Here is a 7,128-nt window from a genome sequence, read left to right on the forward strand (position 1 = left end):
CATCAACTATCTATCTCGTCCTCCTCCTCCTCATTTTTCGGCTCCCTACCATCATCATCATCATCATCATCATCATCATCATCATCATCATCATCATCATCATCATCATCATCATCATCATCATCATCATCATCGGTTATGCGGTCTCGAGTTATGATACTCGCCTTCGGATCAGAAGGTTTAGTGTTCGAGTCCAGTTTGGATGGCACATAGTTGAGTCCCTGGAAAAAGGCTCTTTGCTCACATTCACTCACCGTAAATAATGCATTCTAGAATATAAGAACATTTGAAGCGGTTATGTGGTCTAGTGGTATGGCACTCGCTTTCGTATCGGAAACTCCTGGGTTCAACCCTCGCTCGGCGCATGGTTGAGTTCTTGGAAAAGGCTCTTTACTCACATTCTCTCACCGTACTCAGGTATAAAATGAGTATCTGGCCGTTAACAGAGTTGTCATTGTCCGAAAATAATTGTAATATCGCCTAACAGGCGTCATGTCTAGTCCTACATGTTACATGTTGCTGTTGGCCAGGGGCCCCTTGTAAAGCGCTTTGAGCACGTTGAGTGGATATTGCCCTGTATAAAAGCTCCATTTTTAATAGTTTTTTTGTTTAATTTATCAGCCAAAACACCCACATCTCATTGACTCTATAATGAGTAAACAATAAATTCTTCTACAATGTGAGAACACTTAACCTTTTTACCAGTTTAATGCCAAACTCTGGATGAAAAAAACCACGTATGTATTCAGAATTTGGCCAGAAAACTCGTCCTTCAAATATCGAGCGATTTATGTGACCCTCATCATAGAAAATACTCTCAAACCTGGGACATAAATGAAAACTTCGCGGAAATCCCAGTTGTGAGATTTTTTTTTTTTTTTTGCCGAGATGAGGGTCATTTAAATCGATCGATATTTGTAAGGACGAGTTTTCTGGCCAAATTCTTACATGCGTGTTTTTACAGAGTCTAGCAGTAAACATTTTAATGAAGGACGGACAAGATTTTGCCTGGAGCAAAGATTGATGAAAAGAATATGAGAAAAAAGCTAACATTGGAAACACTTGAAAAATTGACACTTGAAAACAAAATAATTTGAAAAATAAACAAAAAAAAAAAAAAAAACAACTGTTAAGCTTTTTATAGCGCAATATCCACTTAATAAGGGGGTCCCAATAACTAAGTTGGTAGAGCACTCACTTCCCACGCAAAGGGACAAAGATCGATCCCGGGTGCAGTCGAGGTTTGTTTCTTCTCTCCCCCTCCCCCCCCCCCCCCCCCCTCCTGTCCACCCATCAGTGATGTATATACAAACACATTGACGGGTTTATGCATCTTAACAACGCCATTACCACATTATCTCATTCGTCCGTAGCTTTTCATTCATCCTGTTTGGTTGATAAAGGGAAAACCCGAAACCTCCACATTATCTGTATTCGTATTTCAAATTGAAGCTTAGAATCAATTCAACATTGTTATTCATTATTTAGAGCTTCGAGCAGCACCAGTTGCATTAAACAGGCTATCAATCTAGCCTAGATCTACTTACTCTCCAAACATTGACAGATCTGTTTTTGGTTATCACAGAAATTTACCAGCTGGCCACTTCTGTTGTTGCTTTTGTAGAAAATGCTACACCTGTCGCCTGGAGGAAGAGAGAAATAAATAACTTAGGCCCTATGAGCATTTATATGACATAATTGGTATAACAAAAATATTACACGATAAGAGGTGGCCGAACAAAGACAGAAAAATACAAGGGAAGAAATCCATCCAAATATCGAACCCCGGACCTCCTGATTACCGGTCAGACGAGATACCATTACACCGCAGAGGTTGCCCGATAGAGTTGGGACAATAACACAATAATATAGCACAATATCTACTAAAAGTGTTCAAAGCGCTTTATTTGAACGGGTCCCTGACAAAAAGCAACACGTAACGCGTAGCCTACTTAGAATGAGATTCTACCTATATTCTTCACAAGGGTACGCGTTTTCCGTTGTGAAACCATCGCTTGCATCAAACAACACAAACATTGAACACGAGATGACGAGGACGAAGACATAATTTGAGTAGCTCCATTTTCATTTTTGAAAGTATCATATCGAGAAATTGGGAAGCAAATATTGTTACAACTCGAAAGCCTGCTTGAGCTTGAATAGGTTTGTTGTCAAACGTTTCTTAAAATAGGGTTCAACAGTCGTGACGTCACTTTCCTCGTAATGACGCATAGTATTAGTAACTGGTTCTAAACTATCGGAACAATGACGGGAGGCCATTATTTCCATCACGCCCTCATCAAAAATTTATCCGACAATGCATAAAAGTGTTTCCACTGGAGAAAAACATTATGCATCTTTCATGTTTTGACTTGTATACATTCTGATCACATCACATGTGAAAAAGTTCTAGCCAGCATGAAGAATACAAAGAAACAATTTTCTTTGTTTAGAACCAAGCTGCTGGTTGCTGGGCGGACGTGACATCAGACTATAGAATCCTATTGGGAAGCGAATATTGTTACAACTCAAAAGCCCTGCTTGAGATTGAACAAGAGTTTTTTCTGGAGTTTCCCAAAATTGATGATCTCGGGGGCGTCTTTGATTTCTATATCTAATTTTGTTCCATACTTTTGGGGCCCAAGGAGTGTCATGTCTCTGTGTCTCAGTCTCGGGTAAAACCCTCTCCTTTTGGACAAAAAATGAAACTTGAGCTTTTATACAGCGCAATATCCACTAAATGTGCTCAAAGCGCTTTACGAAGGATCCTGACCAACAGCAACACGTAACAAGCAGAACAAGACATGGCGTCTGCTAGGCGATATTAGAATGTTTTTCTACAGAAACAACGCTGTAAACGGCCAGGTACTCATTCTACACCTGAGTACGGTGGTGAATGTGAGTAAAGATACTTTTTCCAAATACTCAACTAAGCGGAAAACGAGGTTGGAACCAGGACCATCCTATCCGAAAGCGAGTGTCATACCACTAGACCTTGTAGCCGCACGGAGGAGTATAGCCTTACCAGGGTTGTAGTAATCGAATACTTGTACTCGTGCCGGCTGTAGATTGTGGGCCATCAGCTCTTGTCGTGCCGGAACTTGATGCAGGTGGTCTGTTTGCTGGAAATCTGGTGGGAGTTTTGGTCGTAGGGGTGGGGCATTTGTTGGGTGGTTTTAATGGTGGTGTTGACGGTTGGGGTGGTGGTGTTGGTGATGGTGGTGGTGGTGTTGATGGTGGTGGTGGTAGAGGTGGTGAACGTGGTAGTTGCGGTGATGGTGGTGGTGGTGGCGATGTTGGGTGTGGTGGTGGTGATGATGATGATGATGATGATGATGTTCACGGTGGTGATGATGATGCTGATGGTTGTGGTGGTAGTGGTGGTGTTGGTAGTGATGATGATGAATGATGATGATGAGTGATGATGATGATGATGATGATGATGATGATGATGATAGTGAATATGGTGACATTGATAATGTTGGTGGTGGTGATCATGATAATGATTTTGATGTTTATTGAGAGATGTGCTATGTATTGTGATTTCAGTCTTACCTCATCTATGTAGAAGATAACCGATCTCTTCGACTTCTCAAAATGGTCGACAATACCTTTGAGTTTTAACTGAAATAGTACATGAAATTATAGTGAAATTAGTAAATAAATCATCAAATAAAAAAATATTGATGATGATGATGATGATGATGATGATGGTGATGATGATGATGATGCTAAAAAAAATAATAATAATAATAATAATAATAATAATAATAGTAATAATAATAATAATAATAATAATAATAATAATAATATGATGATAATAATAATAATAATAATAATAATAATAATAATATAATAATAATAATAATAATAATAATAATAATAATCTTTTGAAAACTTCAGAACTTCTCCAAAAAAAATCTATTTCTAGACAAATGTAAACAACACCCACACTACTAGTCTGGACCATAATTTGAGAGAGAAGGTTCAAAGGTCAAATGACACTTGTATGTGAGTAAAGAGAATAAGTGATTGAAATGACCCCCGGGGGTTGTAACACTAATAGGATTCAATAGTCTGATGTCACGTCCGCCTAGCAACGAGCAGCTTGGTTCTAAACAAAGAAAATCATTACTTTATATTCTTCATTACCTTTTTATTGTGCAATAACACACCTCGCAAGCTCGTTGTGTTATTGGGCACGATAAAAATAACTCGTGTTAATAAATACAAAGAGATGAAAGAATCGATATATTAACCACCTCCTGCTACCCACAGGAAAATCGTCACATTCGTTACGACGCAGGCAACATTTTTCTCATTCTAATTTCTTTTGTAAATCACAATATTTGAACAAAATTGTTTCCAATAGTTAAAGTATATTAACATTGTGTTGAAGAGCTCGTTTCGCAGAAAGAAATATTTATAGCAAGAACTAACAGCTTGTGTGTTTGAGTGAAATAAATCTATTTTGTATAGGTTGTGTGTGAAGTTTTGGGGACAATCCGGAAAGTGGCTGGTAAGGAGAGAGTTGATTATTGCAGGAGAGTTCAATGTTAAAGTTGGGATACGACTAGAGAAAGACAGATGATCGGGAGGTCATATAAAATGGTAATAGGGGCGGGGCAGCGTGGCTCAGTGGTACGGTCTTTGATTCGTAACCGAAAGGTACCGAGTTCGATTCATCCGCCTCTGCGCTGTGTGGCCTTGAGCAAGTCACATACACTGTACTGCGACTGACGTCTGGATTATTCCAGTCTTCCCTTGGAATAGACCCACTCAAGAGACAAAATTTCCCCTATGGGATGAATAAAGGGAATTATATTTATTTATTATTCATTTAAAAATAATCACTATCATTCCTTGTCAAACCCAAAACCTTGGGTAAAATATGTGAACAATCGTTTCAATGTTCGAACCCCCCCCCCCCCCACACCCATTTTTGTAACTCTCTCCCATCACACGTGAGATGCTCTGATTCGTTGACAACTAGCAAATCTCGCTTAAAGTTTTATCTTTTTACGTCATAATGTTGCAATACTATGATCATATTATTTTGTTGTTGTTAAATTGAATTCGTATCACTTTTCCATCAAACTTGTCTTACTGTAATTTGTTTTGTTTTATATCACTGTAAAGCGCTTAGAGCCTGTGACAACGGGGTAAAGCGTTCTATAAATACTTATTATTATTATTATTATTATTATTATTATTATTATTATTATTATTATTATTATTATTATTATTATTATATTATTATTATTATTATTATTATTATTATTATTATTATTATATTATTATATTCCTATTATTACTATTATTATTATTATTATTATTATTATTATTATTATTATTATAATTATTATTATTATTATTATTATTATTATTATTATTTATTATTATTATATGTTATATATTATTATTATTATCATCATTATTATTATTATCATCATCATTATTATTATTATTATTTATTATTATTATTATTATTATTATTATATTATTATTTATTATTATTATTTTATTATTATTATTATTATTATTATTATTATTACTATTATTATTATTATTATTATTATTATTATTATCATATATTTTAAAAAGTATTTAACTCACGGGGGAAGGTCAATACCCGACCAACTCATCCAAGATCTAAGAGACACTGGAAGATAATCAGTAACTGAATCTCCACCCTGTCCTTGTCACCACCCACCCTTCAACAAGGAGCATATCCAAGCTTTCCATCAATTTGTCCAAGATGTGTAAACACGCACTTATCCCCCTTCCCTCTTCAACAACGAGTTTCTAATATAAATAACAGTACTTAAAATACACGGGTATTATAGAATGTGTGTTTACTCATAATATTACCTCTCGCCACTTCAATAAAAGACGTCAATATTTATTTAATTGAATACAATATTGAGACATACTGTGCTAAATCTTAAGTTCTGCTTAGAGATTTAAAAAAAGATTGATGTATTAAATTGTAATATTTAGTTTTCATAAAATTCTCATGTCAATGTCTTGTGAAGAAAGAAGGGCCATTGATCACGTGAGGGGGGGGGGGGAATTGGCGCTCAATAGTTGGATTATTTGCTACTCATTTATTTATTTATTTATTTATTTATTTATTTATTTATTTGAAATGATTTCAACTCAAATTCATTCAAATTATAAAATTATATTGAATTGGAAAATTAAATAACTTGAGCATTTGTATTGCGAAATACCACTAAATGTGCTCTAAACCGTTTACAATGCGTACTTTAGTAAACGCAACATTTACAGTGTAATAAATAATAAATTTACATCAAATAGAGCTTTTCTATGGCGCAATATCCACTAAACGTGCTCAAAGCACTTACAAGGGTCCCTGGCCAACAGCAATACTTAACATGTAGGACGGGACATGACGCCTGTTAGGCGATATTATAATTTTTTTCGGACAGAGGCAAAGCTGTTAACGGCCAGGTACTCATTTTACACTGAGTACGGTGAGAGAATGTGAGTAAAGAGTCTTTTCAAGGACTCAATTATGCGCCAAGCGAGGCTCGAACCCAGGACCTTTCGATCCGAAGCGAGTGTCATACCACAAGGCCATATCGCCGAATATTTCATGCTAACATAACATACTGTTTTGTATCGGTGGGTAAACAAATACTTATATTGGTAATAAGGAACAATATATATATATATATATATATATATATATATATATATATTTAGTGTATGACTCGAACCCTGGACTTTCCGATCCGAGAGCGAGTGTCATACCACTTGACCACATAACCGCATGTTTCATGCCGACATAATTCTATTTTGATACGATCACAAATACTTCATATGATTGGTTATGAAGAACAATATAGATAGTATGCGCTTGGCTAAGAAGCTCACAACATTGCCACCCGGAAGTATAACGGACAAACACACAAAACTCTGTGTAACCATGAACTTTTATAGTCTGGATAACACAGTTTAGTGAGAATTACTCATAAACGTGGACTGCAAAAAATAAAAACAAAGACCCGAGTGACGTCAACTTCATTCTATCGAGACAGTCTACGACTCGAACCCAGGACCATCCGATTCGAAGGCGAGTGTTTAAACCCTTGGCCCCTAGCC

Source organism: Berghia stephanieae, chromosome 9, assembly GCF_034508935.2.
Source record: "Berghia stephanieae isolate SIO BIC M18660-M18661 chromosome 9, UCSD_Bste_1.3, whole genome shotgun sequence".
Lineage (NCBI taxonomy): Eukaryota > Metazoa > Mollusca > Gastropoda > Nudibranchia > Aeolidiidae > Berghia > Berghia stephanieae.